This window comes from Chiloscyllium punctatum, chromosome 8 (assembly GCF_047496795.1).
Source record: "Chiloscyllium punctatum isolate Juve2018m chromosome 8, sChiPun1.3, whole genome shotgun sequence".
In the NCBI taxonomy this organism is placed as follows: Eukaryota; Metazoa; Chordata; class Chondrichthyes; order Orectolobiformes; family Hemiscylliidae; genus Chiloscyllium; species Chiloscyllium punctatum.
In genome coordinates, this window is record NC_092746.1 from 49,667,942 (window position 1) to 49,692,627 (window position 24,686).

A 24,686-nucleotide genomic window follows, 5' to 3' on the forward strand; every position below is an offset into this window, starting at 1 on the left:
GAAAGGAAAGTGATAAATTGATTCGTTAGGTCCTTTAATGGTTGTCACATCAAATGTGAATTTTCTATTTATATTTGATTAAATTGCTCTATTCAAATCAGCAAAACCAACAGCTAGCAAAAAAAAATCCAAATGCCAGCATTCATCCAAACCAAATAATATGGCACAACTGAACCACGCCAAAGGTGAATTTTAGCAATATATAAAGATAACTTTTCATCACAAATTCAGGATCTAATCTTAAAGAAATGATTGTGCATCTCTAGCATTGGAGTCAAGAATCTGACAAGTTTGCAGAACTAATGAAAAATTAATCATAGGAACTGGTAATACTTAATGCAAAATAATATTTATTGAAAGCAAAATGGAGGTAAATAACCCCCTTTGTGTGTCAGTGTGGTGCCTTCTATCTGTTGGATTGTCTATGACATACAGCTGGCATCTTATGAAGCCTCACAGCACGTAACTCAAGAAATGGGTTGTTTTTATTTTTGTCTCAGGCTAATCCATTCATTAATTTCATCCATTCAGTTTGCAGGTTTTACGTCAAACATGGTGTGTACAGCTCTATGAAGCTGTTTTGCTGATGTGAGCACATAAATAAATGGTGCTTGGAAGAGGCTTGAGTTGTAACATAAATATCTAATTTGCCAAAAGAAATTATTATCTGTAAACCACATACCTGCATCTGCGGTATGTCAGTATTATTTTGGCCCCTTCACTTACACTTAATATTTAATAGTCTACAATAAAGAACCTTTTTATTATTCCACTAATATCTTTATGCTGATTCATGTGACAAGAAACAGTAACCTCTTATGAATAAAGTGCATTCCTTTTCGAATTTTAAGTCAGGTAGCTACTGGAACTGATGCTGTAAAACAGGAGTTTATTCAAATCACAGATGGTCCAAAGCTGAAATTATTCAACACCCATACCCACAACTGAGTGATGGAACACGTGTTACTCAATAAATAATATTTCGTGGAAATACTTGCAAAATGTATACTGCTGCATCTAAGTATTCAGCAGATCCTCATGAAGTCAACCATCTGATCTACCAGCTTGAATAATAAGAACAGTTATGCAATACATGTGTAAGAAATACAACAGTTATAGTGTGAAAAACCTGAATTAATAATCTTGCACATTGACTTGCATTGTTCACTTAACATAACTGAAGCTTCTGCTTTTTTTGTGCAACCTCAGTTCCTCAGCATGTGTACATTTGGATAATGTGGCATCCAGCCATGTTTGTTCCTTTTGAACAGATTGGCATTATGTAGAGTGCTTTAAAGCTGCATACAAATAAGATGAAAATATCACTTTGAATGATTTGTGCAGAATTCATATACAGTATTATAACTTATATCTACAAGAAAAGATTCTCTACTTGTTTCTTTGCTCTCTTTTGTTGAAAACAAATATTACCTAATTACTCAAATTTAACCTCAGTGTCTACTGAGAGCCTAAGAAAACAAACACCTATGCTAATTACTAAACCTAAGGACTAGCAGTGTTCAATGTACACTTCCACCAGCTTCCCTACCATCTGCTTATCCATTTATCCAAACTTAGCTTGGATGGGATTAAGTCAATTGTAGAATGTTTTATAGTGGAAGAGAATTTCTTATTGAGAGTCAAATGGGTGAACAAAATGTAGCTGGAGTTTTCTTGGTTCTTATGGTCTGAATTTCTCAGTATCACAAAAAAAAATGAGTATTTGATGGACAACCATCTGACCTATTCCAAACAACTCCATTACTGCTTCTCTTAAAACATAGCAAATTTAAAACATTTAGTGGGTATATTTTTACCAGAAATAATTGGTTACCAAGGGCCATTGGGTATGAACCTTGTGTAGGCAAGATTTCACAGTCTCAGGCCTGGTACTGGTATGGGATCCTGATGCCTCCATGGTATTTTTTCATTTTCGAAGAATAGCAGAGGGAGGGATTGGGAAATATAGTGGCCACCAAGTAACAGCTTCTTAAGGATCTTAATAAAAGCTCTATCCCTGCTTAGCCCAGGAATTTCCAAAGCTTCTTTGGGCTAAGCCAAACAGTCTTCTGCCTTTCATACATAGCTGCCAGGTGCCCCACAGGACTTAAGCAAGTTACTTTGTAGATGATATTCATTCAAATGTGCAAGGTAACTAGCACCGGTGTGAGTGCTACTCTTAACTTTAAGCTCCACTTTCTAAAGTGTTATACCCTCTCAATATCTCATGAGTTGCTTGTTCTCCAAGGTATTAGAGAGTCAGCCCACAGCAAATCCTATAATTGGCAAAGTCCTCATTGCCATCACCATCTTAGATCACCACCTCAGACACAATTTGAGCTATCTTGAGTAAATTCTTTGCCACATATCCTTCTTGCTGGTATTGTCTCAGCTACTGATACCATTTGAGGAATGGTGACCACACAAGGTCTTAGGAAGATGATGGCTCAATCTTGATGAACAGTAAATAGGTTTATTATATGATAATTAGTATCTAGTTACATTCTTTTTAAGATATATAATTGTCTTTTGTGGGACACCAAGCTCAACTTAAGAGTAAACACACATTATCACCTGCTGTTAATATGAAGAACAATCACTGAAGCACACATATTGGTTCACCCATCCCAGAAACACTCATGTGTCCTGATATTCAAGTTTATCTTGTGGCATCCATTAAATCTTTCAGGTACTAACGGTCTTATACATTCAGATGTATCTACTTTTTTCCATCAGAAGGTAGCTCTTATCTTCTGGAGGCATTTGGTGCCAAATTCCTCCAAGCCAATTGGGCCAATAAACATATCTACATGTAGAAATTGTATTATGAGAGGAATGTACCTCAGGCACAGAATTAAGATCCTCTATTCTTGTGATGTCATGTATCTGACACTGACTGAGAATCAATCAGGTCATTGGTAAAGATGATTCAAAGCTTTGTTTATTTTTCTTTTATCTTCTTCAAACAATTTTGGTAATTCCATGCTTTGTGAAAGCCAGATATCTATTGTACCCGCACTCATTGAATATAATGGAAATATTCGAGCATTATGTAGGATGTCATATTCACATGTTTGTATTATAACAGAAATATTACTTCATTTATAAACAATTTTACTACAAAATTACATGGTTAATGGTTCTACTCTAAAGCTAAGATGTCAGTCTTGTTTTAGTGGTAGCACTGACATAATATAGGCAGAAGAATTTGGGTTCAAGTGCCACTCTGAATAACAGTGAGAAAGATTCCAAAGATATGGTCTAGCCTAAACAGACTGAATGATCTTCTTTTATGCTCTACTATTTGATTATGGCATAACTCCAAGTGATGGAGTGCGGAGGGACCATTACACTGTTGGAGGTTCTCTGATCAGATGTACATCAAAATCTTGTTCAACACCTCAGGTCAACATGAAGGATTCCACATTGTTATTTTAATCATGAGCAGTGGAGCTATATACAATGCTCTGGCAAACATTTACCATTCAAACCAACATAACTAAAACACATTTATATAAAACAAAGAACGGTGGATGCTGGAGGTCTGAAATAAACAAAAAAGAAATTACAAGAGAAACACAGCAGGTCATGGAGAAAAAAAAAACAGAGTAAATGTGTCAAAACCTTTGATCCTTTTTAAGAATTAAGCCTTACCGTTTCCAAAAAAGAGAAAATGCTGGAAAGTCTCAGCAAGTCTGGCAGCATCTGTAAGGACAGAAAAGAGCTGATGTTTTGAGTCTAACTGACCCTTTATCAAAGCTAGACAGTTAGACTCGAAATGTCAGCTCTTTTCTCTCCTGCCAGATGCTGCCAGACTTGCTGAGATTTTCCAGCATTTTCTCTTTTTTGGTTTCAGATTCCAGCATCCGCAGTAATTTGCTTTTATTTTTAAGCCTTACTGTTTGGCTGAATATTCTTGTTTGTTGAAATTGATTGTTGCTTTCCTTATATTACAATATCAACTATAGATCAAAAGTAAAAACAATGACTGCAGATGCTGGAAACCAGATTCTGGATTAGTGGTGCTGGAAGAGCACAGCAATTCAGGCAGCATCCAAGTAGCTTCGAAATCGACATTTTGGGCAAAAGCCCTTCATCAGGAATAACTACTGCCTTTATTCCTGATGAAGGGCTTTTGCCCAAAACGTCGATTTCGAAGCTACTTGGATGCTGCCTGAACTGTTGTGCTCTTCCAGCACCACTAATCCAAAATATATATCAAAAGTTCTGCACATGCTGGAGAACACTTGCAGGTCTCCCAAGATAATAAAAACCATAATATAATTACACATTTGCTCTTTTTTCCTTAAAAACTGTTCAGTTATCAGATTGATACAATCAAGAATTATGGAATATGATTATAGCTCTTCAACGTGAAACATTAATTTTGATTCTCTCTTCACAGTACTGTCTAATCCAAATTTTTTCTGACATGTTTTGTTTTATTTTAGATTTTCAGCACCTGTGGTACTTTGCTTTTGTATACAGTTAGGAATTTGAGAATACTATACTGTTATTCTATAATTCCAAAGAGGTTTGATCTGTGATAAGTCTAATTTGGGCCCTCTCTTCTTGGGTTGACTGATTTACTCAATAAAATTGGTTGAAAAAGAAGAGCAAGTGAAGCAGCTAATTTTTCAACAGGTCTTTCCAAACTACAACGACTGTACCAGCTGAGCCAAAACATTTCCCAGAGTAAATTTTTTAAAGGAAATGTTTGTGTGTTCAATCTCGGGGGGCTTTGGGGGTGAGGGTTGACTGATTTGACTCCTGGACATTGGATTGTTCAATAAAATGGCTCACCACCAAAAAGTCAGAGTTAGGGCAAAAGTCCTGAATATTTTTGAAGAAAACTCCAGAAGCAAAAAAACACTTTTTGAATTTGAGGATATGGAATTTCCATATCCAAGTGAATTTTTTTGGCCATCAGTAGGAAGGGAGTTACATAAACCAATTAAAGCTCTGTCAACTCAGCTGAACAAGAAACTGTAAAGTGGGGTTAGAGTGACCCTTGGTTAATGTTTCTGTAAAATTGTTGAAGGAAAGGTGTTGAATCTTTATTTACAATACAATTTCAATTAGTTTTTATGCAGTGTCATGCAGTTAGTGTTTCTATTTGCTTATATGTTTAATAAGCTTCCCTGATTTTTGTTTTGTTAAAAGTTCATTGGCAGTCTCTTGTGAATATGTAAAATGATTATCTACTATGGGAAATAAAATGTAAAAAATAAAACTTATGGTCTGTCAAATCAAGTTTTACTCTGGGATTTTCCTGAAGGGTTCATGCCTGAAACGTCGATTCTCCTGCTCCTTGGATGTTGCCTGACCTGCTGCGCTTTTCCAGCAACACATTTTCCGCTTTTTACTCTGGGATTTGACTTGTCCAGTGTTAACAACAGCTGTGAACTTGACAAATGAATAAATGTATCTGGCCTGGGAATGAATAGTGGTTGACAATGGAAGAGAACATGCATTGGATACTGCACTGGAGAGTGTAGTCTGATAGATATACTGCCAGCTCTTTTCTAAGTCAACCTTGGATCAGGCATAACTCAGAGGATTCCTCTCAACCTTAGATCAAAAAGACAGATCCTAAAGACAGCAAATAGGTCTAAAGGACTGATCAAAGGATAGGAGGCCCCTGAGAGTACTATCATCCTCCCAATAGTGTTTTTAACAAGTTTCAGACAGGTTATGATATCTTGAATATTAACAGAGCATGGTAATACTTCCTCAGTAATGTACTCCCCTACCAAAGCAGGTATGGAGTCAGATTCACAAGCTAAGAATACTGTAAACTTTATGAAGGAATATAAATTCTAAAATAAGAGGATGTTTATTAAAGAACTGAAAATGCAATTCATATTGTGCTGCACAGACTCAATTGTAATGCTAAAAATGTTGCAAGATAAGAGAAAAAAATGAATTGTTTTTGTAGGATAAGTAGTTTTTAAATCCAATTTAAATCCAATTAATGCTACAGTAAAATATTTTGAGTAAGAGATCCATCATTTTTTTCTTTCATGGAAAACACCATTGACAGGGACAGCAAGTGTTCTCTGGTGCAGAGGATATTTTTAGAGTCAACCATATTACTATGGGTTTAGAGTCATATGCAGACCAGACTGGTTAAGGGTGGTGGATGCCCTTCTCAGAGGACATTGGTGGATCTGATGGGTTCTTACAGCATTTGATGACGAACCAGCTTTATCATTCCATTTCCTGAAATTGAACTGAAATTCTTCCAGCTGTTAACATGGGATTTTCACTCACCACAGAGGTTTTGGTAAGCCTTTTGATTAGAATGCTGCACCATTAGCACTATACTACCCTCTCCCCTCATTCATTTTGACTCTTAAGTAAGAGTACATACTTAACAAGAAATGCTGACCCAAGTGGAAGGGAATTACAACCTAAAAGTCAAACTTTTATTATGAGTCACTGGAACCAATTCAGCAAATCTATAATTTCAATATTTGCTTTCATTAATTATAATGTTTCTTGATGTTGCATAACTAATATCTTGACGGGGGCAATATCTTAGCTGTAATTTAGTTCAGACTCATCATGTCCCAAATAAGTATGCATCACTGAATTTCTGAATAGATCCGGCCTGCTTTAATTTATTAAAAAAAACTTACATAACAGTCAATTTCCAGGCATGGTCTAACACTCCTCAATTAAGGAAGACACACTGAGGGAATCATGATGGTCAATAGTCATTAGTTATTTGGCTGTGTTTTAAAATGATAATGCAGGTTTTGGCTTGGGATTGCTTAGTATTTCAATTGATTGCAGTTTAATGCTATTTACATAAGGTCATCTTATCAAATACTACACTGTGGTACCCTTTCTGACAGATTGCAAAAAAGTTTGTGGCTTTAATTGTTGATCTCTTATCAGTGGTTCTTTAATTACTGTAAGAAGTGATAAGTTGGTTCATCCAGCTGCTCATTCAGTTTAAGAACAGTGTTTAATTTTTCTAATTTTTCATAATTCTTTCAACCTCATCACAACCCGCCAGCCTTCTCCCTCCACCTCTCCGTCCCCATTATACATTAACAAAGCATTATTTCTTTACCTTGAATCTTTCATGTTGGTGGATGAATGGAAAAGCACAAGGATGTCAAAGTGAAAAGAAACCCTTCAGACACACAATGAGAAGGCAGTAGAACCAAATAGCCAAAGGAGGTCAATACTCAGTGTCTTATATCCCCAAGCAGTACCTCACAAACATGATGGATCTCACGCAAGTAGTCAAGTCTGGCGAATATATCTTCAAATACTGTCTCCTACCATCAGTATGATCGGCCTTATCCAGGGCTCAATGCAACATACTCTCATCACGTATCTTCTAACAATTTCGACCAATCAAGAATCAGACTTAGCATTTCTATGCTTCACTCCAACCTCACATTATTACAAACCTCAAACCAAAACCTCAATTTGCACACATTGCCAGCTTTTCACCTATGAAGCCACATTACCCAGACAGAATGCATAACACTCTCAGATACAATTCCCTTACTTGCAAATATTTCTCTCATAAGTGTGAGCTATGCCTCTGTTAGTAGAACTCTTGCCTCTGAGTCACAGGACTGGAGTACAAACATCAACATTGACACTGCAATGCGATAATTAGGGAGGTGCTAGCTTTTGGATGAGACATTGAACTTCAGCTCCATCTGTCTGCTCAGTTGGATGTAAAAAGATCCTATGGCATTATTTCAATAAAAAACAGGGGAGGTATCCCCAGTACCCCGGCCAATATTTATTCCAGTCGAGATCATATTAGTTTATCTGATCACTATTACTCAAGGGTTGTGGGAATTGGTTGTGTTACCTGCATTACAAAGGTAACTATATTTCAAAAATACCATCTTGATTGAAACCTTTGATTGATGCCTTTGAAACATCAAATAGTAGTGAAAGGTGTAATACAAATGCAAATATTTGGATTTCTTGCAGGAGAAGGTGGGGGCCAGTCAGAGACAACAGGAATTAATAGGAATGGTAGGTGGAGTGGAAATGTACAACTGACAAGCTACAGAGTGTAAAAAAACACACACACATCTTACTTCCTCCTCTCCCGTGACCACAACAGAACCATTTTTCTTTTGTTGTTTTGGATACACAAGAACTAAAAACTGGAACAGGTAGTGGTGGAAAAGCAGGATGACAGTGAAGATGAAAGTACATATTCACTGTTTCACATCTGCAGTCCAGGTATTGACTGTTGCTACATACAGTTTAAAAGAGAGAGGAGATCTGCATAATGCTGGAGCTGGTCCAGGAGGGAAAGCATGTCGGAGATGCCAGCTCAATGAAAAGTGAGATCTCACACGAATTCTGTTGCAGAGGACTCAGCTTAAAAGTGACAAAGCAGGCTGCTGGGCACATATAGCCAAAGGTCCTGTGTACAGCAAGGCCTGCCAGGAAGCTTGTGTTCAATATCAAGAAACATGTATGAATCCAACATCAACTTGGCACAAGACTTTGTGTACAACATGGTGCCCATTCTTCCCAACATCAAATTGGGGGCCACCTTCTCCATCTTGCTGCAGTCTCTGATGGTCTGGGTTCATTGCAACAAAGTAACATCTGGCAGCCACCACGGAGGCTCAGACTGCTGCCATCATGGTTCTGAATTCAGGATGCCAAGGTCAGACACTATGCTTGAAATCTATCCTCCAATGTGTCTGTTCCCTTAAAAACCCTCTATGCACATGATTGGCCACAATTCTCCTCCATCTTCCTCCATCACTTACCTTATGGGGCTGAAAAGAGTCAGGCCTGCAAAGAGGGTATATCAGGGGTCTGGATAAAGGCTCAGGGGCTTTCACTTTGTGGGTGGCTGGGGGGTGGGTAAGAGTCAGATCAATGAGGGAGCATCTATCTGGGATTGGCAAGAATGAAACACGGAGGCTCATGGACTTCTTCATACCATCTGGGACCGAGAGGATTTGGGCCTGTGAGGGAGCATGCAGTGGGGGCTGCTGAAAAGGGACCTCAGCTCCTTTTATAAATTAATCTAAGAATAACATCACAAACTCTAATCCAAGAGTAACATCACAGGATGGTTGAGAGTTGATTAGTTATTAACAAACTGCTGTTCATGACTATGTTTCAACTAAAGCAATTTTGATGAAAATAAATTTCTAAAATAGGATGATTTATTGTTGGTAATACAAGAGCAAGGTTAAAGTAAATTAAAATAATTAGAAGTAACTAAAGCAACAAAATGTAAGTGTTTATGGTTAAGGAATGGCAGGACACCTCGGCCAAGTAAAATGCCCATCCTATGGTATCTGGAAAGTCAGGATGCTTCCCGTGACCCAGACAAACCCATGTATAGGAAGTGTCACAAGCTTAGTTTCAGAAGTTTAGTGGTGAGTGACACTGAGGTGCATCCACAAGGCAGAACTACAGGACAGTAGAGAGGTGTTCACACCATACTAAAGGCCAGACAGACAGTCATACTAGAAGATTAGGCAGAAGGAGCAGAAGTCCCCAGAACACAGCTCATGAAGCGGACAGCTGGAACTGACAACCAGAAGCGGCAGAGAAAAACCACTATTAATGACGGAGGAAACATCACAGAAGCGCTTCACAGGAGACTCCCAAGCACTGAGGATGTCACCTAGGCAGGAGACAAAACGTTTGCAACACAAATTCCCAGCTCGGCAAACAGAACCACAACAACGAGCACCCGAGCTATAAATCTTCTCACAAACTTTGATCATGAACCAGGTTTCCATTCTGGATGTTGGTGAGGGTGATGGGATCCTTAAAGAAGCACAGCAAGAGCCAATCCTGTGGCACCATAGTGAGGGGAGGAAGAAGAGCGGCTGGACAGTGCAGCTCCACAATCCTTTAGTTAAGGGAGCAAATAGGCATTTCTGTGGCTGTCACCATGACTCCAGGAGAGCCTGTTGCCTCCATAGTGCGAGGGTCAAGGATGTCACAGAACAGCTCTTTGGGAGGGTGAACAGCCAGAGATCTTGGTCCACAACAGTACCAATGACGTAGGTACAAATTAGTCAGGGACTCATGTGCTTACCTTGTCACCAATATCATATCTGACTCAGATGTTCATATGTGACGCAGACACTATTTCACAGACTCAATAACTAAAATTGGATTCTACTGTCTCAACTTTATACCTTGGGTTTTATACCCACACAAGGTTTCATTCTGCCTGGCTTTCTTGTAGAGCATGACAAATTGTATATTCTCTGCTTGACAAACAGGGTGGCTGCAGTGTGAAACTGGTGCTGCCTTGTTCTCATTGGGGAGGAATGGTCAGGATCCCCAGCTACTTGAAATGGACATATTTCTACACATTTGGAACGTTCATTGCAATTGTGAAGTGGCAATGTGCAACATGTACTTAAAGCTCACTGACCATTTGTACAATGTTACCACTGACTGAGGACATCTTTCCACTAGGATTATCTCCTCCACTCCAGAATAATTGTTCAACTATTCTCCAGCTCTGCAGTGGGCTAGTCAAATTTCCACCATCTCCAGCCAGTGAGCTGTTCTAATATGCCTGCAGCTTACTGCATTTAAACAAGGCTGAGCCTAGAATCAATGCCCAATGCATGTCAAATTGAAATTGGCCCCATGGAGTGATGCGTTGCTGGAGGCCCTGTTCAGCAGATGAGATCTTAAATTGAAATGGTTTATGATAAAACAGTGGTACAGAATGATTGATCAGTTCGCCTATGAAACAATAATGAAGAGCAATGTACTCTGTTTTGAGTAAAATGTTTTGATATTTTAGCATAATTAGGCATGGTGTGGACTGAAGTATTGAAATCAAACCTTCGTCTGCCAAGAGTGGAACATTGTGATTCCTCTCAGAATGCACTGAAGGTCTAATTGATTTTCTGAACTCATTAGATTACTGAACTTGATGAGAATAGGCCAAAATGGAGAGCACAGCAAAGTTAAACAGATGGGAGTATGCTGTCAGCCCTCTGGTGGAAATATCTGGTTGCCATGTGTTTTTGACACTTAGTTTGCCCTCTGTTTATTATCTCCTGTAGCCACATATTTGGCATCGATATAAAATATTTGCACAGAAGCTTCAAATCTTGGAATATTTTTTTATGATGTTGCCTGCTGTTAATATTGCTAATGCTCACTCCTTATCAATAAATCAAATCAGAATTTTTCTGAACTATGACAGTGGCTTCTCTCCCCATGTGGCCCTAACATTATATTTGAAATCTAAATTCATTCAGGAAGATTTGAGAAACCGAGACTTGTCTAACTTCACTCACTTTCCCAAGATCCTATTTCCCCTTGCTTCTGTTTTCTATGTATCCCTATTTTACCCATTATCTTTATAGAATCACAGAATCACTACAGTGTGGAAGACGACCATTCAGCCCATCGCGCCCACAAAGACACTCCGAACCAGACCCACTCCCCTACCTCATCCCTGTAACTCTGCATTTCCCATGGCTAATTATCAAATCCCTACAGTGCTTTCTCTACCCCTGCTCTCTCCATTTTCCACTTTAAATAAACTTCACCTTTTACCATAGTGCATTCCTCCCATTCCTATTATTGTACAAGTTAATGCTATTGAAGGCGTTAACGTTGAAACTGCCTTAAACTCCACCCAATCTGATGATGTCACATAGACAAGAAGCAGTATATTCCAAGTAATTTTGATCTTTGTGAAGCACCAGTAGTCCCAGATAACCTTAAAAGGGGCACTCACTGGCCACAAAGCACAAAGCTAATGCAAGATCATAGAGGTAGCATGGGGCACTGCACTACTTCCTTCTCTACGTGAACTGCAAAATGCAATATGCGTTTATCGGTAGTTATACCTGTGGGTTGTGTGGGGCTGGTGGTGGTTGGGGGGGGCGGCGGTTGGAGGATTTGAGCTGTAGGGAGGGGCTGGATAGGCTGGGGCTGTCTTCCCTGGAGGGAGGGAAGGAAAAAGAAAAAGAAAAAGAAAAAGAAAAAGAAAAAGAAAAAGAAAAACGGAAAAAGGAAAAAGGAAAAAGGAAAAAGGAAAAAGGAAAAAGGAAAAGAAAGATCGGCACAACATCATGGGCCAAAGGGCCTGTTCTGTGCTGTACTTTTCTATGGTCTATAAAATCATGAAGGACATGAATAGAGTAGACAGACAAGGTTTAAATGTGAGGTGCTGCATTTTGGAAAGACAAATCAGGGCAGGACTTCTCCACTTAATGGTAAGGTCCTAGGGAGTGTTGCTGAACAAAGAGACCTTGGAGTGCAGGTTCATAGCTCCTTGAAAGTGGAGTCACAGGTAGATAGGATAGTGAAGGCGGCATTTAGTGTGCTTTCCTTTATTGGTCAGAGCATTGAGTATAGAGGTTGGGAGGTCATGTTGCAGCCGGACAGGAAACCACTTCCAATCTTTTACTGTACCTTTACAACATGACGGTTCATAACTTCATTTGAGAAGATTTAGATTTATCTTTAGATTTTATTGTCATGTGTACTTGGGTACACGGATACAGGAGTACAGTGAAAAGTGTACAAAGTCGCCATTCTCCGACACCGTCTTAGCATAAAAGACAGGATTAAAAACGGAAGCAGAAATAACAGAAACAGACAAGTGAAAAGGACAGGTCCAGATCACTCCCCCACTTCCACCATGAGTTCTTGCCCCGAGAAAAACGCAGGCACAAAGTCTAACCCTCAGTTAGCCCAGAGTCCCTGCTCACCGCTGCAGCCTGAACACTAGCACCCTCGCCGTCAAATACCTGGGCCCTGACAGGGCATGGAGCCTCACCGCCACCACTGGAACCACACCGTCACTCTTTGTCGTCATCTTGCCTCCACAGATGTTGTCACCATGAGTCCATGCCGAGCAAATCTGGGCAATGCAGCCACAACTGAAACAGCCAGGAGCCAAACTGGGTTCACAACCGATGCTGGGGCCAATCATGCTGAAGCAGTCAGTGCTCCCTCTGGCTTACATTGCAGCCTCTGCCCCTCATCTGGGACCACCAGTTCAGCAAAGGAACCTGCCACTGCCAGCCCCACGGGAGGCTACTGCTCCCATCATTGCCGGGATCCCGGGAATGTGACCACTCCAGTTCCTGTTAACCCTCCAGGAATGGGACCGGTCCCGTCTTTGTGGCCCTCCAGGAATGTGACTGCTCCCGTCTCACCGACCCTCTGGGAATGGGACTACGCCTATCTCTGCTGACCCTCTGGGAATGGGACCATTCCCATCCCTGCTGACCCTCCAGGAATGGGACTGCCCCCAATCCTGTGACCCTCCAGGCATGGGACTCCTCCTATCCCTGCTGACCTTCCAGGAATTGGACTGCTCACGTTCCTGCTAACATTCTGAGAATGGGATTGCCCCATCCATATTGACACTCAAGGAATGGGACTGCTCCCATCTTTGGGAACAGTCCAGGAATGGGACTGATCCCGCCAAGAAAGAAATGTGGGTCCTTTATCAAAATCCCCTGTTGACTTTTTCCATGATCCTCTGACAGAGGGCTCCATGTTAAAACATCTAGAATAGTGGGCTTTGTAACTGAAGGAACTGCTCACAATACTCAGTGCCATTTCTGCTGAATGAGTGAAGTATAGTTTTAGTGCAGGATGAGGATGTCCTGGGACACTGCCACAAACTATGCTGGCAGCTGGAGCGGCACCTGTGGCATGAAGGAGAGGCCACGCTATCCCAATGGATGTCAAAGTGACAGCTGCACTGAACCTCTATCTGATGGGTTCCATCCAAGGACCCACTGGGGGCCTTTGTGGAATCTCTCAATCATCCACCCATAAATGTATCAAGGCTGCTTGTGCCAGATCACAGAGCTTCATCTCAGGATTAGGCCATTCAGCTCCTTAAGCCTGCTTGGCCATTCAATAGCACCATGACATTCCTACATCCACTTCCCTTTTCCCATAGCTATTGGTTCCCCGACTGATCAAGAATCTATCCATCTCAGCCTTACACAAGGACCCTACACTTACAGCTCTCTGTGGCGAAGCATTCCAAAGACTCTCAATCCTCTGAGAGAAGAAATTCTTCATCATTTCAGTTTGTTTTGGTGTCCCTTTATTCTGAAACCATGCCCCTGGTCTTACACTCCCCATGAGGGAAAACATCTTTTCAGCGTTTACCCTGTCAAACCCCTTTAAGAATCCAATACATTTTATTGAGATCAGCTCACATACTTCTAAACTCTTGTGAATCAAATCCCAACCTGTTTAGCCTTTGCTCAAAAGGCAATCCCTCCAACCTGGGATCATTCTAGTAAACCTTCTCCAATGAAATTATGTCTTTCGTTAAATCAGGAGATTGTGCATAACACCAGATCTAGTCTCATCAGCAGCGTGTACAGTTACAGTAAGACTTCCCTACTCTTATACTCCAACCCATTGATATAAGGGCCAACATTCTATGAGACTTCCTGATTACTTGCTGCACTTGTGTGTTAGCTTTCTGGGTTTCAAGCATTCCTGAAGGGCTTTTGCCTGAAACATTGATTCTCCTGCTCCTTGGATGCTGCCTAACTTGCTATGCTTTTCCAGCACCACAATCTCACCCCTAAGTTCTGCAACTTTCTCCCCATTTAAATAATAATGTTATTTTCATCCGTCTTCCAAAACTTTTCATTTTCCCATAATATATACTATTTGATTTAACTAACCGATTTACAGAGCGACATCGATAGATTAATTAAGTTGTTTGTATCCATCTCACAACCAATTATTTTGGTGTCATTTGCAAATTTGGTGACAGTACCTTCACTTCCTTCCTCCAAGACCTTACAATATATTGTAAGCAGTTGTGGTCCCAGCATTGATCCCTGTGGAACCCCACCGGTCACATTGCTGGACTGATAAAGAACACCTGACCTTAATCATCGCCGGTGAGCCACTTCTCTATCCATGGCAATATACTACCTTGGGCTCATTTTATGGCTTAAACATTTAAGAGGTACCTTCTCGAATGCTATCTGGAAGTTCAAATACAACAACCTCTTTCTGTGGGAGGGACTGGGTATTTATCCAACTGTAAAAAGCATTTACCATTTGTTTAAAATTCCCACAAAGACAAACTGACTCATTAGGCTTCACAATCAGTATGACTGGTGCCACCTATTCCACAGACTGGACTGGTTTGATGATTCCTTCACCTTCCAGCCTTCTAATTCTTGCCTCTGCGTTTGCCTGTAAGGGGTCAGGGTTAGGTAAGGGTAAGGGCTAAGGTTAGGGTTAGGGTTAGGGTTAGGGTTAGGGTTAGGGGAAGGCAAATGGTACTGGGTGAGCTTTACGGTATCCTGGAATTGCTTCCTGGTCAACAAGGCTCCTTTGACAGTCCCTAGACTTTCCTGAAAACTTCCAAGTATTTAATTAGGCAGCCATTTTCAATTGAAAAATGTTGAACCAAACTCAGTGAATCGTTCTGAACTAATTTCACCTCATCAAGCCTAGGCCCAAGCCTTTTACTACAATCTCTAGTAACTGAAAGAGCTGCTTCTCATTGAAGAAAGACATTGGGAGGTCATGTTGTGGCTGTTCAGGACATTGGTTAGGCCACTTTTGGAATATTGCATGCAATTTTGGTCTCCTTCCTATTGGAAGGAAGGATGTTGCGAAACTTGAAAGGGTTCAGAAAAGATTTACAAGGATGTCGCCAGGGTTGGAGGATTTGAGCTATAGGGAGAGGTTGAATTGGCTGGAGTTGCTTTCCCTGGAGCATCAGAGGCTGAGGGGTGACCTTATAGAGGTTTATAAAATCATGAGGGGCATGGATAGGATATAGACAAAGTCTTTTCCCTGGGGTGGAATAGTCCAGAACTAGAGGGCATTGGTTCTGGAAGAGAGAGGCAAGATATAAAAGGGACCCAAGGGACAACTTTTTCATGTAGAGGGTGGTGTATGTAACAAATGAACTGCCAGAGGAAGTGGTGGAGGCTAGTACAATTGCAATATTTAAAATACATCTGGATGGGTTTATGAATAGGAAGGGTTTGGAGGCATATGGACTGGGTGCTGGCAGGTGAGACTAGATTGGATTGGGATATCTGGTTGGCATGGATGAGTTGGACCGTGCTGTACATCTCTATGACTCTAAGGGGCCAGAACCGAAGTTGTACCCGTTATTAAGTCTCATCAGCAGCGTGTACATTAACAGTAAGACTTCCCTACTCTTATACTCCAACCCCATTGAAATAAGGGCCAACATTCTATGAGCCATCCTGATTACCTGCTGCACTTGTGTGTTAGCTTTCTGGGTTTCAAGCATTCCCGATGAAGGGCTTTTGCCTGAAACATCAATTCTCCTGCTCCTTGGATGCTATCTAACCTACTGTGCTTTTCCACCACCACACTCTCCCCCCTAAGTTATATAGGCTCTCAGCCTAGCCAAGGTCTTATGTCAATCTAAGGTTTGGAGTCCAGGGTGAATTTTATTAAAGACTGGTTCTGCGATCACTGAAACGGCTACACCAGTATTGACCTCTCTTAGAACCAAATGGTCACTTAACCAGGTATTTATTTTAATTGGTTCAGATTTGGATTTTGCTAAGCAATTAAACTGTTTGAAACCAGATGCAGGTGGGCTTTCCAAGGCGCACACTCTCCTAAATACCATTCTATGAGTTGTCTTACTCCAATTAGGTAATCTCCTACTTCAAATGGTATTCCCCTAGCTCAACCAGACTAGGTGAGGTGTCCATTCCCATTGGAATAACTGTAACTCAATAGTCCACTTGCCACACTTTCCAATGATAAAGCCAGTGGTAGTGCCTGTTTGAAGTTCAGTCAGGCTTCAACTAATAGGTGCTTTTGCATAGTTACATCACTAATCCCACATACCAAATTATCTCTCAGCATCTCATCAAGGGTTAAACCAAAGTCACATGCCTCTGCCAGACATCTTAACATCATCAAAAATCCCAATACATATCCCCCATAACATCCCAGCGGTAAAGAGGCTGGGGATCATAACATTCTTTAATGAAATCTGTTAAGTTTTGAAAGGTCTTAGTGTCTGATACCTCAAGGAATATTAGGCTCCAAATAATCAAAAAAGCTGCAGGTCCACAAGCTGTCAGGAGAATCACTCAGTGCTTTTCATCTGCCCTAATATCGTTTACACAGAGAAAAAAAAAAATCGCATTCTTTCCACAGACAGGACCCAGTCTTTGACAGCAGGATCAAACAAGTCAAGCTTCCCAAATAACAGCATGATGCCAGAAATGCTTGCCTCAATGGCAGCTGCAAACCAATATCTTCCGGAGCATGCTTTTCCCTTGTTGCACTGAAGTAACTCCAGATAGATCAGTATCTCACCACCAAGTCATCCTATAATTTCATGAGTATTGTACTTGACACTGATCCAGCTCCCTCTGAGCCAACTCTCAGAATGAACAGAACCTCTGACACTCCTGTTTATTTTTTTTCCCCTCTAACCCCCACACTACCGCCTAAATGCAGTAGTGCTTATTTTTTCCCCAGCACCCATGGTGTGTGTGTGCAGGTGTGAGACACAAGGTGTACGAATCTTTATTCAATTTCCACCACCAGGAAGATAGGAAAACACCCGAGTGGCCAGTGACAAGCACTGCCCTTCGCATCAAAGGGCAGTGATATATGATCAAAACAGTGAAGGGGAGGGTAGGGTTTAAATCAAAATAGAGTTGGAGGGGGAAATAATGCACTCCACTCCCTGTGGCGCCCACCTCTCCCTGAACAACTCCAGGGTGTTAGTGGACAAGGACACCTGGGCCCTAATGTAACCGCTGAAGACGGGCAGGCAGTCGGCCCTAACGACCCCCTCCACGGCCCACTGCCTGGACCTGTTGATGGCCAGTTTGGCCAGGCCCAGGAGCAGACCCATGAGGAGGTCTTCAGACCTGCCCTCCCTCCATGGGACTGAAGTGCAACCAAAAGCAGAGGAGAAGGTTTTTGAGAAAATCAAAAAGGGAGTGCAAACGCCCACACCCAATATAAACATGGTCCATGGACTCCACAGCGCCACAGAAAAAGCAGTTGGGCTGGGAGTCCGTGAACCACCGCAATCTGCGGTTGCAGGGGACTGCTGCCTGCAGCATCCTCCACCCCAGATCCCCAAGCGAAAGGGGGAGGACTCCCGCGTAGAGCGCCCTCCACTGGGGATCCCAACCGCCCGGTGGCAAATGGGCACACCAAGGCGTGTCCAGATGGTGGATGAGGGAGAAGAGGTGGACAGTGTGCAGCAGCAGTCAATACAGGGCCCACCTTTTTACCCCCTGGAAAGGAACAAAATTAAAATTCCGGATGCAGCTCAGGTTGTGGGGCACAGGCGCCAGCAGGAAGTATGGGATCTTGGAGCCAATGTGAAATTCCGTCCAGGTTGGGGTGAGCGCGGATGGGATCCCAACACACACCTGAGCGTCCTCCAACTGGTGCGAAACATCGGGTCCGAGCACCACCGTTTTAAGGCGTCAGATGGCGGTGGCCACGTACTGGACGTCTACCGCTGCCCTGCTCGCTATGTCCTGCGGCAGCGTCCAGCCCAGGCCCCCAGCACCCTGCACATCCCCGACCCTGGTTGCCCTCGCCGCCACGGCCCTCCCCTCCGACAGCCACTCGAACCCGCGAGTACGGAGGTGCGGATTCCTGAGCAACGGCTCCCTGACGACAGCCGCTACTCCTGCTGGAGGGTAGGCGCGACGCGATTCGACCATGTTCCAAACAGTGATCAGGTCCTGGTAAAAGACAGGCAGCATCTTGAGGGCGACCTCCAAACCGTCACGGTCGACGTAGTTGAGGCTACGCACCTGGCGGAAAAAAATACATCGCCAGGGTGCACCACCTAGGAGGAGGCTCGACGTAAAGGTATCGCCGCAAGGTCTGAAGGCGGAACGTCGCGATCTGGGTGCGGACACACACCAGCGACTGACCACCCTCCTCGATAGGGAGACTCAGAACCTGCGCGGAGACCCAGTGCATCTTTTTGTCCCAGAAGAAGTCGACCAACGTTCTCTGGATGTCAGTGACAAAGCCAGGAGGAGGGACCAAAGTGACCAGCCGTTACCACAGCATGGCGGCCACCAGCTGGTTTATGACCAGCACTCGACTCCTGTAAGATAGCACTCGGAGCAGTCCTGTCCAGCGGCCTAGGCGAGCTGAGACTTTGGCCTCCAGCTCCTGCCAGTTGGCCGGCCAGGATTCCTCAGCCGGGCTGAGGTAGACCCCCAGGTAGAGGAGATGGGTGGTATTCCAGCTGAATCCCCGCAATTCCTCCGGCAGAGAGTCCACCCGCCACGGACCGACCAGTAGTCCGGAACATTTGGCCCAGTTGATCCTGGCGGAAGATGCTGCTGAGTACAGGGCCTGGCACTCACGCATCCTCCCCAGGTCAGCCGGGTCGGTGAAAGCGAGGAGCACGTTGTCGGCGTAGGCAGAGAGGACCACCCCACAGGGCCGGGTCTATGTCGGACTGACAGAGGCGTGACTCCAGGTTGAGCATCTCCCTCTTGAACTGCCCGATCCTGGATTTCCGCCTCTTCGTCGACCCCCTCGTGTACCCCTGACAGAAGACGCGGACGTGAGCCATGCCCCGCTTCCCCGCTTCCTTCTCCAGCTGGCCCAGAAATGACGAAACGAGTCCCGGAACCGCTCGTCCTCCAGCAGCAAGTTGTTAAAGTGCCAGTACGCGGAGCCGAGCCTGGCGCCGAACGGAAGGAGTTCCGCCCACACCAGGTGATGGTCCGTGCACGACACCTGCCGCGTGGAGACCTTCGGAAAACAGGAAGTGTACGCCTGCGAAACGTACAGGCGATCAATTCTGGACGCTCTGACCGCAGGCCTCACGAAGGTGAAGGTGATGGAGTCGGGATGGAGACTCCGCCAGACGTCCACCAGGTCGAAGGACTTGACCAAGTCCCCCAACCACCTCCACTATGCCCAACCCGTGCGGGCACCGCCATGGTCCCTGCCCTCGAGGACGCAGTTAAAATCTCCCCAGAGGACGACGCACTGGTTCTCGTCGATGGAGGCAAGGTGAGCAGACACTTCTTCAAAGAAGCTCGCTTGCCTCGGCCCGGCCAGGGGAGCGTAGACGTTCACCAAGTGAAGCACCGCGCCCCCCAGCTGAACCGTCAGGTGAAGCAAACGGCCTGGCACAGGCTCCCTGACCCCCAAGATCTCCGGCTGAAAATGCGGGGCCAACAAGATAGCCACCCCGCCAGATCTGCGGGTGAGGTGACTCATATAGACCCCCCCCTCACCACTCCAGGAGCCAGGTGGCTTCGTCTCCCGGGGGTAGTGTGGGTTTCTTGCAGGAAGCACACCGCATACCTCCTGTCCTGAAGGACCGAGAGGGTCTGGAATCTGCGCTGTGACTCCCTGTTGCCATTGATGTTGAGGCTGGCTATAGTTGTCGCCCTGTCGGAAGCATTGTGCAACCACCACCAGTACAGTTAAAAACAAATACAATTACTGGGAGGACGAGGGAGGGGCACAGGTGTCCCTCGCCCTCACCAGGAGTGCCCCCAGGAAGTTCCTGACTCGCTTTCGTTCATTGACATCGAGCCCAGGCGCCTGGCGAGCAGCGTGGGCCGACCAGTAAACTCTTTCAAAGGAGCTCCAGCGGTCGAGCGCCAGTTGGGCTCTATCCCGGCGACTCAGAGTTTCCTTGACAAATTCCCAGAGTTCCTCAAGGGGGATGAGGGAGAGATCAGTGGGAGGGGGCACCTCGGACTGGAAAATGTCGCTGCAGACAGAGTCCGCGTCGTTCCCAAACCCTCCTCCGGGAGGTCGCCCTCGGTCACTGACCCTTCCCCCACCGAGAGGATGGGGCTGGTCCGGCACCGCCGACTGGCCTCAAACTCCCGGCGACCCCACCCACAGGGTCACCAGCAATACCTTCCTTGGCACACCCCAGTTCGGGTCATCGGACAGCAGTGGCTCAGGGCCCCGCTCCTCTCCCGACACTGGGACGCCCGGCACCTTGGGGAAAAGATCCTCCCCCAGGGCCAAGGCCCCCAGAAAAACAGTCTGGGAGGGAGGAGCGAGGATAACACCTTCCTCCTCTCCACCGCTCGACGACCCAGCAGAGGGTCCTCCGTCGTCGCCCACACCAGGGCCCATGTGGTTATTACAGTCCTCCCCAGGGGCCAGAGGAGTCGAGGCAGCAGGAAGCCCTGCTGTAGTCCCTGGGGGTTTGGGTAGGTCGGGCCGCGGTGCGGGACAGTCGAGAGGCACCGTCGGCTCGTCCCCTGGAGTGGGAGCAATACCAGTGGCGCACTGCTGGAGTGTCCCTCCTCTCCAAGGGCCAGCACCTCTTCCCGAGAGAGACAGGGGGGAATTTATGGGCCATCCCCTCCCCGCCCGCCTTGGTGGTCATGGGGCCCAAGGTCCCTCTCCCCAGCCTTTCCTGGAATACGATGGGCTGGGGGAAGGCAGGGGGCACGACCAGGGTGGGGAGGGTCAGCAATGTCACTTCCTGCCCCACCCCTGGTTTATCAGGTGATGGTGGGCGGGGCAGGGGCCCAGTTCCCTCTCCGGGGCCCGGAGACACAATCGCTGCAGGAGGTTGGGTAGCGGTGGTTCCCCCCAGGTTAGTGCCAGGGTGTGGCTAGGTGGGGCTTGGGCGCCCCCGGGCCAGGTGTTGCAGGGGTTTCTCTATTGGGGTGGGGGGTTGATTTGGGGTCAGGATCAGGTATGGGTTTGGGGGTTAGGGTTCCCGCGCCGGGGCGGGGCAGGGCAGGTCGCGGGCTAGGTGTCGGGGAAGCGGCTAGGGTGGTCTCCCCGTGGGCAGGCCTGACGCGTCGTGTCTTTTTGAGCGCCTTCTGGCCGGCCGGACGCTCACCTCCCTCCCTGCCAGCGGCTGAAGCATTGGAAGCCTCCGGTGCCGGGGCTTGTGGTGTTGATTTCGGGGGAGGGGGAGTGGGTGCGGTGGCACCACCATCAGCCGTTGGCGTGGGCTGGGCAGCCTTCTGGCTGGGGCAGTTTTTCCTTATGTGCCCCACCTTGTGGCACAGGTGGCACTGCACGCCATCCGCCATCCAGAAGGCACGGTAGGCCACGCCCTCGTGGAGGAGGGTGAAGGAGCCCTCGGTGACGACCTCCCGGGCCAGGCAAATGAACACCTAGCGTCGGAAGGAGTAGATGTGTCGGAGGGCGGGGTCCTTAAGTCCGAGCAGGAGTGGTTGGACAGATTAGATACATCTCCATGAACATCACATAAGCAATGTGATTTGCACAGCTAAGTGATTAAACAGTTAAATTGACTCAAACCATGGCAATATGCACTGCAAAAAAAACAATTTATTTTAAATTTGTCTACTTTATCATTTGCTGAACAGCAATTCCCAAAGCAGTTTAAGTTAACCATTCATAGTGGTGAGCAGGTTTCTATTCCTGTCTGTTTGTCTGTGGTACTGCCATCAAAGTAGCTGACAGGCAGAAGTGACTTAGAAATGGGGAGATATCAATCTGAAGTGTGTGGCATTCATCCTTTTAAAAAGGTCTCACACGTGAATGGGGAATATGCCCCAACATCAGACATGCAATAGAAAATAGGTGCATGAATGCATTTATCAAAAGATTTCCAGTTGAGAAAAACAATTTCTTGTTTATGTTAGAATTCAATATAGGAGCACCATTACTGTTAAGTTTTTATCCTTACATGGGGCTTATTGAATTTATCGATGTTTCATATTATTTCCTTTCTAAAGAATGGTTATTCTCAGTGTCTTGTCTTCGGTGATATTGAGGGGATGGTATGGTGATCAAGGAAGGAGGTGTAATGTGGAGTAATGGTGTGAGGCCGTATAATATTGTTGATCTGTTGAAGTAATACCAAAAGCACTTCAACTTTCATTTGCATGGCTTTCTGGTATATAGAATATTTCACATTATTAGAGTAGGATCTGTGACCCAGGACATCTAATTTGGTAGTTATGGCCCATGAACAGTGCAAAAAGTAATTTATTGTTCAACAGACAATGCTTTCAGGTTCAAGTTGTCTCAATTCACATTTTGGCAAGATTTTGCTGAAGATCCACTCCAAACACAGCAAGAGTCCAAATGGCATTTGTTTTGCAGTTGCCAGCTTCCTGCACATGGATGATGTTATCTGTCAGAGCTGCTGGGGATAGTACACATAGATGTGCTTCCAACATTGGCATGAGTATTGAGCAGAGATGACTATGGACTCATTGTCTTCAAGTTCTAATTAATAGTGCACATGGAAACTCAAAGAGCAATAAAAGGGTTTTATTTCTGCCTTACTGTTTACAAATGAAATAAACTTTTGAATATCCCATCACTGTTGGATGCGGAACACCACTACTGCATTGTGGTGACATTGCTGGAACTCCTGAATTATTCAAAACGATGCACACCTGCAGAGTTTAGCATTTTGCAAAATAATACTTTGGAAAGCTTCATTAGTTTCTATAATATCTACACAATATAGTAGCAAGTTGTAATATCCATATAGCACACTTAACAAAGAAAAGTGTACAATAGCACTCCACAGATAAGTAACCAATAAAAATTGAATACTGAGCCAAAGAAGGACCATAGAACATAGAAAAGTACAGCACAGAACAGGCCCTTTGGCCCACGATGTTGTGCCGAGATTTAATCCTAATGTAAAATATAGTAACTTAACCTACACACCCCTCAACCCATTGCTATCCATGTGCATGTCCAGCAGACACTTACATGTCCCCAGTGACTCTGCTTCCACCACCACAGCTGGCAATGCATTCCATGCATTCACAACTCTCTGCATAAAGAACCTATCTCTGATGTCTCATTTATACCTTCTTCCTAATGTCTTCAAGCTATGACTCCTCGTACCAGTCAATCCTGCCCTGGGGAAAAGTCTCTGGCTGTTGACTCTATCTATTCCTCTCATTATTTTGTGCACCTCGATCAGGTCTCCTCTCTTCCTCCTTTTCTCGAGAGAGAAAAGTCCGAGTTTATTCAAACTTTCTTCATAAGGCAAGCCCTCCAGTCCAGGCAGCATCCTAGTACACCTTCTTATGACCCTCTCCAAAGCCTCTGCATCTTTCCTATAGTAGGGCGACCAGAACTGGACACAATATTCCAAGTATGGTCTCACCAGGGACTTGTATAACCGCAGCAAAACCTCGCAGCTCTTAAACTCAATCCCCCTGTTAATGAAAGCCAAAACACCATATGATTTCTTAACAAATTGGGTGGCAACTTTGAGGGATCTATGTACTAAAAGTTAAGAAACATATAAAGTTAAAAGAGAAAAAGTATAACATAGCAAAGATAAGTGGGAAAACGGAGGACTGGGAAGCTTTTAAAGAACAACAGAGGATTACTAAGAAGGAAATACACAGAGAAAAAAATGAGGTACGAAGGTAAACTGGCCAAAAATATAAAGGAGGACAGTAAAAGTTTTTTTAGGTATGTGAAAAGCAAAAAAATGGTTAAGACTAAAATTGGGCCCTTGAAGACAGAAACAGGGGAATATATTACGGGGAACAAAGAAATGGCAGAAGAATTGAATTGGTACTTCAGATCTGTATTCACTGGGGAAGACACGAGCAATCTCCCTGAGGTAACAGTGGCTGAAGGACCTGAACTTTAGGGAATTTATATTTGCCAGGAATTGGTTTTGAAGAGACCGTTAGGTCTGAAGGTTGATATCTCCCTGGGGCCTGATGGTCTACATCCCAGGGTACTGAAGGAGG